Source organism: Staurois parvus, unplaced genomic scaffold (genome assembly GCF_062004578.1).
Source record: "Staurois parvus isolate SC_StPar_1 unplaced genomic scaffold, SC_StPar_1.0 ptg000073l, whole genome shotgun sequence".
NCBI classification, from domain to species: Eukaryota; Metazoa; Chordata; class Amphibia; order Anura; family Ranidae; genus Staurois; species Staurois parvus.
Window position 1 is genome coordinate 62,630 of NW_028317869.1, and position 13,807 is coordinate 76,436.

Genomic DNA, 13,807 nt, shown 5'->3' on the forward strand with positions numbered 1-13,807 from the left:
ATTCAGAGTGGAATCCTCGGGGATGATAATATTGATGTTAAAGAAGAGTATAAAGAGGAGGATGAGGAGTATGGAGTGATGGAGGAGTTTTCAGAAGGACACAAGGATATGATGGAGCCACCTAATACCAGGAACCCACCAGAGAGATGTCCCCGTCCTCTGTATTCCCGGGATTCCACACAGGAAAATCACACCATCCCTCACCATTACAAGGTTGGTGGGATGGAGCATCTAGAATATGGACTTGTAAAGATGATGTGGGGATTTTTCATGTAATCTTATATTTATATATTTGGTGAAATTTCTCATTCTCTTGGTTTAGAGTGAAGATCTGATGTATATAAAAGTTGAGGTGAAATCAGAAGAAGAAGAGGCGTATGTGAGGGATGATCAGCAGTCTATGGAGGAGGATGGAATAACGGGGACATTTATAGAGGAGGACACTCCTACAGAGATCAGCACAGGTGGGTCATGAACACTAAATCCATTCCTCCACCCATACTGCTCACTGATTGGTCCAGAGTAGGGCGGGGACTGGGTGATATCAGCCTGTAATCCCCTGGTCACTTTCCTGAGCTGTGTTCCCCGTCCTGTATTCCTGGATTTCTCTCGGATAATCTTCCTTCTCTGTGCTGCAGACACAATTTATGTATCTAGACTGGATTTATGGAGATTCTGGGGTTCAGCTGGAAGCTAAATATTAATTCATTGACTCTGCTCAACGTAGACACCTGTCAGAGCCTGGACTTGAACCCAGGACCTGTACTGTGTCTGGTAGTAACTCTTCGCACTGAGCTACCTGATATAATGGACGGCACTTTGCTTAATCCATTGCTTTGTTTTCTGCTGAACCTTGAACTCTTTGCTCCTCCCATGAACTTCCTGATTTAAGCCATGTCTCTGCACTTCCTGGTTGGCAGATTATTGTTCCTTCTCCATCCAATATCTTGCCCTTGTCTCTCCTGCTACCTTCTGTACCTTCACTACTGACCTGGAACCACTTGTTACTGACCCTTGGCTTGTTTATTGACTACTACTACTGTGACCTGGTACTAACACGCAGCAAAACCCATACCCACCATCTGGAGCTCTGGTGATACTGGTTAGTGCTTAGACCCCGCACCTCAGGTGAGCCTACGTCATCTGTCAGGGTGACCTGCCTGTATACCTATCCTGTTGGTTGGTCTTCTTCTATAAATACTGGTCTCTGAGCCTGAGCTCTGACCAGCACAGAAAAATCTGACCCAAACATGGAGGCCGCTATAGCCTACCAAGAAAAATGTTCCGAACTGGAAAGTGTAGTAAAGGGGCAACAGGAGAAAATCCATGACTGTAAAGACGATTGCTGGGCATATGTTCCTGTGATGTTGCTAACACAGGCATGCCTCTGTCATGATGAGTGATAGAGGGGGTGGGGACCCTCGTCCTATAATCCCCTCATCACTGTCCCTCCTATAAAAGACAGTTCTGGTTGTTTCCTCACTCTCTGACTAAGGTCCATGAATAAAGAAATGACCTGGTAGGAGATCAGAGGAGCCATTTCCTAGTTCCCTTGAGGGTGGAATTGTAAGCTCCTCAGAGACCAAGCTGCCTGATGTGGGCGGAGTCCTGGTTTGGGGGAACCAATCAGCTCCTGTCTAGTAATCTTTGTCTTTGTATTTTACTCCATGGCCGGGAGATGAGGAAAACCTCTGAGGATTGTCTCACTTTGTCTCCAGACTGGAAAGTAGAAGATGAGGACACCACACAGTATAGTCCAGGAGAAAACCCAGCTCCCTCCAATGTCCATCCGGCACCACCCAGTGTAGATGGACCATCGGATTCCTCGTATCCTGAGGAACCTCAGACTGTGCGGGGCCGGGCCGGCCTTCCAACAGGGAAGAGCTTCTCCTGTACTAAGTGTGGGAAGGGTTTCTGTTCTAAATCCAAACTTAATGTGCATAAAAGATCTCACACGGGGGAGAAGCCGTATTCCTGTCCTGAGTGCGGGAAATGTTTTTCAAGGAAGACCCGTCTTTACACACATCAGAGATCTCACACGGGAGAGAAGCTGCATTCCTGTCCTGAGTGTGGGAAAAGTTTTTCACAGAAGTCCAGTCTTTGCACACATCAGAGATCTCACACTGGGGAGAAGCCATATTCCTGTCCTGAGTGTGGAAAGTGTTTTTCAGATAAGTCCAATCTTAACAAGCATCAGAGATCTCACACGGGGGAGAAGCCGTATTCCTGTCCTGAGTGCGGGAAATGTTTTACAAAGTCTTCCAATCTTTACACACATCAGCGATCTCACACAGGGGAGAAGCCGTACTGCTGTCCTGAGTGTGGGAAATGTTTTTCACAGACGTCCAGTCTTCATAAACATCAAAGATTTCACACGGGAGAGAAGCCACTTTCCTGTCCTGAGTGAGGGAAATGTTCCTCACTGAAGTCCTGTCTTCCTGTACATCAGGGGTCCCACACAACCCTGGAGGTGTATTAGTGCCTTGAGTGTGGGAAATGTCTTCTAGATGAATGTTGCTGGACATCCCAGCTCTCATGTGGGGAAGAAGCACACCCTGATATACACCTCAGATATACTCCATGGCTGATCTTCATCATGGAAGAAACAGTCCATAAGGAGATCAGAGGCCCCAAAAGACATGGATGAAGTGTGGGACCGGGTCAGCCATTGATAGCAGGAGAAGAATAAAAATGGAGTCCTGCCCTGTGATTGGCTGAGTACATTTTGTGGTGGGAGATTTCACAAACACTTGGAGGTCTTTTTAAAAAAAAATGGTTCTACCTCCTGTATACCGGACACTTCCACCCCATTCCTGCCCAGGCCGACTGGTAACTATCAGCGCTCTCACACTTTGAATGACAATTACACAGTTATGCAACATTGTACCCAAATTATATTTTTGTAATTTTTTCACACAAATAGATATTTATTTTGGTGGTATTAAACACCACTTTTTACCAATTTTGCTTGTTTCTTGTTTTTACAAATAAATGGTCTTTCCTTATAAATGTAGACAAAGGTGTATTCTGCGCCATTTCTTGGGTACAATAACCCCAATCAGTGTCTATGATTCAGTGTGTAGGAGAGTTATAGAGTCTACAAACTATGGGATAGATGTCTGAAAATCCATCATGTCTGATGACGGCAGATCTCATTTCTGAGGACCAAAAACACCAGAACGGTACAAATTGTCAGAACTTTATCTGTGAGGAAATAATCCGTATACAATTCATGGAAACAGGCGGGATCTGGAATGAAGGAGATTCCCTACTAATTCTCACAAAGTAACCGACATCCCAGTTCTGTATTTGTGATAATTGGAAGATGAAATAAAACACAATAATGTGCAAAAATATATATTTATTAATAATATAAATCAGTACAAAATGGGGATGAAATCTAATAGGTGATGATAAATAATAAACAATACAAGATAACAGTACAATGATCTAATCCACAATAATGGGGAGAAATACAAGCCAGCAATTACTTCCAAATATTAATGAATTACATCCAACTGTCTGGAAATGTGTAAGAAATCAGTAACTCAGCAACATGTGACAACAGATATACAAATCCCCCCCGTGATCTCTCTACACCCAGATATTCAACGCTCAACGTGTACCTTGCCATGACTTGATCTGGAATCCCATACACAGGCCAATCCAATCCGCTTACAATCTGAGATGAAGATGTAATGTTACATGAAGTAGTCTGCCTTGTCATATATATACTGTATACATCCCGATAAACCATTTTGAGTCTAGACCTACTAGCCAGGCACAATCCTTACTCTCCACCAGTTGCCCCACCCAACCTTGCCCAGGTCCACCTCCAACCCCACCCCCAGCCCATCCCCCAACCCTGTCCCTAGCCCTGCCCCCAACCACACCCCCTTAAAGCTTATAAAATTACATTTTTCTTTAGAATAAAGAGTCCAAAATATAAAAAAACTGCAATTATAACTTTATTATGTCAATTTAAACATCACAGCAATAGCTTAATAGCAATCGGGTGCAATCAAAATATCAAGTTTTACAGCTTTAAACCTGCAGTGAACATTTTGTATTTGTTTTGTTTATCTCCTGCATCTTTAGTAACTGCAGTAAAGTCTCTTTTAAAGGATGTAAGTTTAGTTTACAGAAGTATAGCATAAGAAAAAGTGCTTATTTTGATGCCAAAAACATGGAATAATAATTACTGTAAACGTTGTATTTTTTATCTCCAGCAGAGACCTTAGAGAAGTGCGGCATTAAGAAAAAAGAAAAAGTGCCTCTATTGATGGCCAAAAAACATTGAATAAAATAAATAACAATAGTAAACATTTTGCATTTTTTATCTCCAGCATCTTATTAAAAGAGAGCTTAGAGAAGTAGTGCATTAAGAAAAAACAAAGAAGTGCTTATTTAGATGCCAAAAAACATTGATGTTCAGTTATATTATTATTTCCTCACCCTGAATGTAACTTTTACAGTTTTGAAGGGCCCAGACTGGGGCTAGTAATGCTTTCTCACAGTCATTGGATGTGATGTGTACAGGTGACAGGGAATTACTGGCATAGGCAATGATTGGTTCAGATTGTCTTGTATTTGATCCAGTACAGCATTGATACTGAGGTTTGTGAATCCAGTTCCCAGATAGAAGGGTTTTCCTCCTTCTGGATAAGCCAGGCACGGGACTTGGGTGAGTTTCCTTGTCAGCTCATTCATGGCTCGCTCCTGAGCCCCCCCCATGTCCATGGTATATTCTTCTTTAGTAATGTCAATAAAGGTTTCCTGATTTCTGCCTAGTCATCAATAAACGTACGTGAGTAATTCATCACACCCACAAATGATCTCACGTCACTGATGTTGGGGGGTGTTTTACACTTCATCACATCTGTCACGGAGTGCCTGCTCCTCTCCTGCCACCCCCCGGTGCCTGTGTCTCCCCTGTGTCCCCTCACTCTCTGCATAGGATGAGAAGTGGCACCTCTCCCCCCCACCTCTTGTCACCTCTTCACATCCTGATGTACCCTTTAAAGAAAGGCTGCGCAGGATGGGGGGAAAGTGACCACCCGCCGGGTGTTCCAGCGCAGTACTGCCGACCTGTCTCCACATGCCCCCCCGTGGGCGCAGCATGGGCACGAGGCTTCCCGAGCTCTGCACCCACCGGAGACAAATGTTGCACTCCTGAAAGTGCGGCCAGAGTAAGGGGCGTGCCTCGTTGCCCCAGCAACCCAACGCTGGACCGGCCATTGCCAGAGCAACCAGGAAGTGTCTTGCACTCACTTAAGAAGGCCGGCGCAGGACCCAGGTGGGTGTGTGTTCATCCCCCACTCAGGACAAGATGCTGTGAGGGGTCTGAGCTGTGGCCAGACCCCCACAGCCGGTACGCACTGCAACTCTGCCTAATACTCTGGGGCCAGGATCACCCACTGCTGCCATGCACCAGAAATATCTGCTGTGGGCCCCACAATACGCTGCCTAATATGCTGGGGCCAGGATTACCCGTTGCTGCTGTGTGTCAGAACTACCTGCTTTGTGGAGTACCTGCCATGTACTGAGGGTTGTCGTGGCCTGTTAACGACCGCTGGGAGCCAGAAAGAACCCCTGCCAGAACTGTGAGTGTCCATACCCCCGTTTCCCCTGCCTGGATTGTCCGTGAACTCCCCCCCTTATTTCTCCCTACCGGGACTGTCTGAGAGCCCCTCCATTACCCTCCCTAGATGCTGAGTTTCCACTGATCGCTGTTGTACCTAGAGAGCTGTGTGAGGGCTGTGCTGAGGTCAGACCCCACAGCCAAGACCCTGCTGAGTCCCTGTGAGCCTGCTGTTGTCCCTAGAGAGCTGTGTGGGAGCTGTGCTGAGGTCAGACTCCACAGCCAAGACACCATTGAGTCCCTGTGAGCCTAGAGAGCTGTGTGAGGGCTGAGCTGAGGTCAGACCCCACAGCCAAGATCCCGCTGAATCCCCTTGAGGTTGCTGTTGTCCCTAGAGAGCTGTGTGGGAGCTGTGCTGAGGTCAGACTCCACAGCCAAGACACCATTGAGTCCCCATAAGCCTGCTTCCGTGAGTGTCCCTAGAAGCCACCTGCTGCTGAGTGTCTGCAAGCCACTTACCGTGAGTGTCCCTAAAAGCCGCCTGCTGCTGAGTATCTGCAAGCCACTTACTGTGAGTGTCCATAGAAGCCGCCTGCTGCTGAGTATCTGCAAGCCACTTACTGTGAGTGTCCATAGAAGCTGCATGTTGCGGAGTGCCATGAACTGCCCCTATTATGTGCCCAACTTACCCTTGCCCAAACTGTCCTTATTGTGTGCTCGGATTACCCTTGCCTGAACTGCCCCATTGCATGCCCAGATTATAGCTACCTGGACTGCCCCCTGAGTGTTTGGGCCATCGCTACCCGAAGTACCCTATCGTGGGCTGTATTACAATTATTTTGGGCTCCTCCCCTCTCTTCCCCTTTTTGGGTACCTGGACGCTACCTTCCTGCCCTGATTGAGTGCCTTCCATAGTTCAATAAAGCTTTGTGTGTTTACCATCTTCTTTGTCTGTCCTGTCCTGCCTACACTTCCATCACAACATCCTCCACTTTCTTCTTTTGTGGATTTAGGCCTTCAGAGGTCACTTCATGTCCAAGGAAGGTGACTTTGGTACGGCACCATTGGGCTTTCTGTAATGACATTGTAACACCTGCCTCTCTCAGCTGATTTAGCCCGTCTCATGTTTTGGATATGCTTTTCAACAGAAGTACTTTTCAATAAAATATCATCCACATATGTTACATTTCCTCTCTCTGCAGCATCAGGCATGGCCTTATGTAAGAACCAGCAAATTCATGGCCTGAGTTTATGTAACCTAAAGACATACGGGTCCAGGGATATTGTTCTTTATCCAAGGTGAAGGCCAGTCTGCATTGGTCTCCAGGACTTATCCTGACTGTCCAATAACCTTGGGCACAATCCAGAGCTAAATCTAAAGCCAAACCAATTATAGTGTTTTGGGGCAAAGAGATTTCATTTGGGGCTCCATTATTAATAATTATTTGGGTTTTCAATGGCTGGATATTCACCATTGGTGTAGGATTTACCAAAATTCCTGATTGTTGCATCTTATTTGAGAGACATATAAATGCATCAGGATTCTTTTTGTCCTTTTTGTACCTGTATAGGTACATCATGTGGTACTAATATGTTTCCTGCATATGGCACTATCTGGGATGATTTAAGGGCTTCATGTTCATTTATACATTTACATAGATCCCCTTTAATCTGGTCCACAATGTGGAATTTATCAGATCTGTGTGTATGGCAAAGCGTTGCACTAGATCATTGCCAATGTAAATCTGATACCGGGGCTCATTGATTACCAGGACTAAATGATTGGCCGTTTTACCCCCCAACTGAAATGGATAACATGCATTTGGCAATAATATTCTGACTTTTGGAGTCATTATCCAGATCATGGATCCAGTTATCCTGAGGGTTGGGATACCTGACTACTTTAGGATTAGACATTTGTTTTAGTAGATCTCTACTAATGTAACTATTTCCCGGTGTAAAGCCAGTTTAGCCTTTTTAGTTCTTCCCAGGTCATTGACTTTGAAGGGAAAGAACACATCCTCATTCACCTTTCCAATCCTTGCTAGGAATTGTGTATGATTACTGAACCCAGTAGAGTCAGTATCTTCTCTATGGAGGTGAATAGAACGTCCCCTTCCAGGCAGACATCTCTGACTCTTTCAGGGGACACATATGGTGTTCTCCTCCTGTCCACATAAGGTGGAGGTAGGTGTTGCCTGTAAGAAGGAAACATCTGGAATTTGGCTGTTCCTGAAATGGACCTCAATAGAGTCCGGTCTTTCCTCCATCACGTGGCAGTGACACGGATTGTGATAGGATTGGGAGTGCTCATAATTAATTGGCACATTGACCTGTGACCATATAACCTCACTGATAAAATCAATGACAGGGTTTCATCTCTGAAGGAGATCTATAGCAATAATTAGGGGTCATAGGGCAAACCAACTAGCAGTGTGGGATGGCAGATTCTTTTATTTCCCACTATGAAATGTAGCCAAGCCGTACCTGATACCTTCATGGCTGTACCGGATACACTCACAGGTTTTGCTGGGAAACTTTTCACCTTTATATTTCCCTGAAGAGAAGTCTTGGATTTGTTGGAAATCTTTCTGAGTTCTAATAGTTGCTTGGCTCCCCGTGTCTAATAAAGCCATGATCTTTGGTAAATGATGATGTCATTCCACTTCAATGGAATACCTTTTGTCAATGTCCTGTAATGGGCAGAGGTACCTTGGGGGAGAAGTGAAGGTGTCTTTATGCTTTGTCTCATCCGCTGACCCCCCCTTCTTCTTCACATGGAAGCTCCTTGGACGGCTTGTCACGTTTTCATTGTGGAGGATTCTGTGGGCTGTAATACAGAAACACAAACATTCTGCCCCCCTTACCTTTTGGCATAGGACAGGTTCAATCCTTCTCAGACATACAGACACTTGGCTTCATTTGTGCTCTCTTGTTTATCGGGACATTACAGGCATTATCATTGTTTGATGCTTTAACCTGTTCATTCCTGCTTCCTACTGAGGACGATTTTCTGCAGGATTGGGATTCCCGAAAAAAGGATTCTTAGTGTTAGCAGTGAAGAAATTGGTTATTTCCCCATTTGTTCTGCTAATACACTGAACTGACCTGCATCTGCTCCAGGCTTCATATAGATTACTTCTACTTTTCCAATGAACTTTTGGGTTTGGAGTTTTGGAATTGGATGTCTGGGATCTGACAGAACGTTCTGTTTCAGAACCAGATTGGACCTTTTTCTGGTTGGACCTGTAATTCCGGTAATAACCTCCCTGATTTCTCCTGTCGCTTAGTAAATTGATGCTTTTTGTCTGAGTTGTCAGTGACGGGGACCTTCTTGAAATCCAGATTGGGTTTAGACTTCTTCTGACTGAGAGGTCTGGAGCTTCAACAACTTCAGCATAACTCCTTTTTGGGGATTCAAACTTTCTGGGATCCTTTTTAATCTGAGTCTCAGCTATGTTTTCTGTGGGCTTTGTAAATCTCCTGCCCTGAGACTCTTCCCCATGCTGTAATCCAGCGTAGAGGGCGGTCCTCTCTGTCAGTAGCCAATCCAGAGTTTTTCTGGGATTGTCATCCCGGGCCAAAATCATTTCTTTTTTATTTGGGAAAGCATCATAAAACAATTGGACACATTCAGGGCTGTCATAATCAGGATCTTTTTCAGCCAGGCTGTAGGCATTCTTGAGAACTGACAAAAACTCTCGGGGACTTTGATTTGGCCGACATTTTAAAGTCAAAATGACTTTTTTATCAGCAGTAGCTGAGCGGTAGGGACCAAATTCTGCTTTTATTTCTGATACCACTTCAGACCATCTTATTACACCCGTGTCTCTGAGGCAAGTCAAGAAATTCCTGTGCTTTGGCTGAGACACCCATGGGACAAATTCAGTTTTCTGTTTGTCAGAATTCAAACTTCGGGTCATCATCGCCTCCTCGTAGGTTTCTGTGTGATCAATTATAGAAGGGATCCTTTCTTAGTAAAGAGGCCCACAGTTTCTGTTAGGAATGGTATCACTTTGGTGGTTTCATACACAGACCTCTGGGATTTCTCTCACTTTTGGGGTGTTTATTAAGAGATGGGTCTTAATTTAGGAAGATAACGTTCCCTACTGAAAGGCATTTCATCCTCATCTGGGGGGTCACTGTAGTTACTCTCAGATTCTGAAGCCTCTGATTTTAATGGTATTACAATTTTAGGGCTCATAGAATGGTCTGGGTGTGAGCTGCTAAAGGGTTCAATGACATTTGTAGTCTGCCAAGTAGAAGGTGTAACCCTTGTACTGCTGGCTTTTAGCTCCTGTGTCTCCGGTACCAATTGCTGATTTGCGTGGTTTTGGACATCTACCTCATGCTGGAGATGGGTATTCGTAATGCTCAGCTTTTCACATTCTCATTTCTAAAGTTGATTTTATCCCTTTACAATCAGACAACTCCTCAGAAATCTGATCTAGATTCTTTCTTAACCATCTCCCATCCGGCCATTGTATATAAACGGCCGGATGGTGGCAGTGTCATGTTTCACATGACTGTAATATGCCTTTAAGTGTTTTCTATATTTTTTCTCTGCTCCTGCCTTTCCTTTGGTTTAGTTAATGTTGTATAGATAGCCCTCCCCCTTTTCCCAGGAATGCATTGCAGCTCTAGCCTCATGTCATGGAGCAGGAAACATTATGATCTTTTGACCTATCGAATGTTCATTGTTGTAAGATTCTCTCAGTTTATGGAATAAACTTCACAAGATCTACAAGATGTCTTATCGATTGAGTCACTGACTGTGGTATCCAGCTGAGGTTGAAGTTATCACTATCTCATCACAACTGTAAGTTACAGAGATCACAGTATCAATGCTTAGATTGGAGAGACAGAACAGGCAGTGCAGGGGCAGGTGGACGTTTATAAACAGCCTCCCCGCCCCCTGCTTGTGTGCGCTCCCTGGGAGTGCGCAGCAATGCGATCCGGTGCCCGCTGTGTCCTCCAGACACAGTGGAACACCGATCGTCGTACGGGACCTCTGTGTGAGGTCCTAATCATGTGATCACCGATTGGCCAATCAGTGATCACATGCAGAGTAGTAAGCAAGATGTTACTTCTGACATCATTGCTTACTATGTGTGAAATCTGTGAATGATCACAGAGGTCACATAGTACAGGGCTATTCACAACAGCCTTGTACTATGTGACAAGCTGTGACCAATCACAGCTCTCACAGTATTTATCAATGGCTGCAAGAATGCAGCCAGAGTGAAGGAGAAATGATTGCTTTTACAGCCTTTATGGGTGTAAAATAATCAGTGTAAAAAAAAAATCTTCATCATCCCCCACAAGTAGTACAGTGTCACCATGGTGACATTGTACTGCTAGGGTGACAGTATGTAAAAAAAACATAAATAATAATCTAAAAAACATTTTTTAAAAATTATAATTTTTGGTTATACACTAATTTGGGTTTTTTTTTTTTACAAAAAAGATAATGGAATACATTTTGGCCAAGATTTATGATGAAATATTATCTATTTGCAAAATTTTATAAGAAAACACTTTTTTGAAAATGTTTGGACTTTTTAATTTATATAGCAAAAAAAATAAAAATCCCAGCGGTGAATAAATACCACCAAAATAAAGCTTTATCTGTCTCAAAAAAAAAAATGCTAAAAAATTTGTATGGGTACAGTGTTGCATGACCGCGCAATTGTCATTTAAAGTGTAACAGTGCTAAAAGCTGAAAACTGGCCTGGACAGGAAGGAAAGTGTCCGGACTGGAAGTGGTTAAAGAAGCGATCAATTCTTTATTTTGCAAATAATTTTCTTAAAATTGAACATTTTATCTGACAATTGTTCCATCTCAGCAGAAATGTTTGTAGATTGAGTTTCTATCTCATGGAGTTTTCTCTGTAAATGTTTAACGTTCTCAGCCTCTGGCCTGATATCCAATTTTACTTTATTTCATTGTTCTGCCAATTCAAAAATAACATCAAGAAATTCTGGCCGAGATTTATGCAGCCGTGTTTCTTTTTCTTTCTTTGTTTTATCCTCAGCTATTATATACAGATAGCCAGCAACACGTGAATCATCAGAGCAGATATCATTTGTATACCCTGGAATCCTACTCCACATTTCAGTTACCCAATCATTCATATCCTGCTTAATGTCCAACTTATCTTTCACAAAAGACATCCCCTGAAATGTCACCAATTCTCTGACATCTCTCTGACTCAGAATAGCTTCAGATTCGGCACCAGAATGGCTACATCTACTAGGAACACTTCTCACATCACACATTTTCTGTATCTGTAACTGACAACAGCGCTTTCAGAACCAAGAAAATGACAATAAAATATCTGTACTTGCACCATTATATTTTTCTATCTGTTTCAAATGTAGGCAAATCTTGGTGGGATCTCCGAAATATGTCAGAACTTTATCTGTGAGGAAATAATCCGTATACAATTCATGGAAACAGGCGGGATCTGGAATGAAGGAGATTCCCTACTAATTCTCACAAAGTAACCGACATCCCAGTTCTGTATTTGTGATAATTGGAAGACAAAATAAAACACAATAATGTGCAAAAATATATATTTATTAATAATATAAATCAGTACAAAATGGGGATGAAATCTAATAGGTGATGATAAATAATAAACAATACAAGATAACAGTACAATGATCTAATCCACAATAATGGGGAGAAATACAAGCCAGCAATTACTTCCAAATATTAATGAATTACATCCAACTGTCTGGAAATGTCGTGTAAGAAATCAGTAACTCAGCAACATGTGACAACAGATATACAAATCCCCCCCGTGATCTCTCTACACCCAGATATTCAACGCTCAACGTGTACCTTGCCATGACTTGATCTGGAATCCCATACACAGGCCAATCCAATCCGCTTACAATCTGAGATGAAGATGTAATGTTACATGAAGTAGTCTGCCTTGTCATATATATACTGTATACATCCGGATAAACCATTGACTAGAAGCCAGAATCAGCTTCAGGGATATGTAAAATCAATCTTCCCCAGAGGAGGGAAATGATAATAATTTATACTGCAGGTAAAATGACGTCACATCCCCTCCTGTGCTCACCAGAACCGTTATCGGACTAAACAATGTATCTGGAGATATAAGGGGAGTACAAGTTATCTGAGGAAAATGAAAGTTCTAGTTCCCAATGTGGACTGTATGGTGTCAGTGATGTCAGCTTTCAGTGCGCTCACTTCAGGGGGTGTCTGTGTCCGTCTGTTGTCCCTTGTCTCCTGTCTTGTGAGGTCTCTTTGGTGATGTGGTCTCTTCTCTGTCCGTCTCTTACTTTTATCCCCCACATAAACCTAGGCGGGCAAAGCTCATCTTCACCTAAAAGTGACCTCAGACTAGGTGTCATTTCTCTATGTAAAGATTTCAATGACCTGAAGGGGGCAGTATAGGATTGGGAAGGATTTGGGTCTTCTGGAACATGACAAGGGTTGACCTTTAACCTTGGCTAGTAAGGACATCACTACATTACCAGATAATGGCTTTTCTGACGGGTTGGTTTCAGACAAACTTGTACCAAAGTCACTGCAAATAATGTATTAAGTGATTCTGGAGAAGGAAAATCTACCTATATATCCTACAAAAAGATGAGGTCATTATACTGAGACTTCTTATCTCACGTCTTCTGTAACATAACAACGTTGTCATACAATGAACTCAAACTGATACTTTATAATGTTAGAAACAGATTATTATTATTATACGGGATTTATATAGAGCCAACAGCGCTTTACAATATAATGGGAGACAATACAGCAACAATACAAGAGGGATAGGAGGGCCCTGCTCCCAGGAGCTTACAATCTAGGAGGGAGGGGCTAGTGGTACAAAAGGTAATAACTGTGGGGGATGGACTGGTAGGAGGAGTAGAAGATTCCATTATTAGCTGAGGGCAGGATAGGCTTCCCTGAAGAGATCGGTTTTCAGAGATCGCCTAAAAGTGAGCAGAGTAGGCGATCGTCTGATAAATTGGGGTAGAGAGCTCCAGAGGATGGGGAAAGCTCTGGAGAAGTCCTGGAGATGAGCATGGGAGGAGGAGACAAGGGAGCTAGAGAGCAGGAGGTCATTCGAGGAGTGGAGAGGACGGTGTGTGTGATATTTGGAGACAAGATTGATGATGTAATTTGAGGCAGTTATAAATGGCTTTATATGTTATTGTTAATGCTTTTAATTTTATCCATTGGGC

At 43.3% G+C, this 13,807-nt stretch overlaps 1 long non-coding RNA gene across 1 annotated transcript; it reads left to right on the forward strand.

Annotated features, from left to right (window-relative positions):
* LOC149469336 (uncharacterized) lies at positions 1-12,108 on the forward strand. The gene is made up of 3 exons (XR_016311593.1): positions 1-213; positions 323-464; positions 11,617-12,108. It is a non-coding gene; the product is annotated as an uncharacterized LOC149469336 (long non-coding RNA).
* Positions 12,109-13,807: the final 1,699 nt, after the last annotated feature.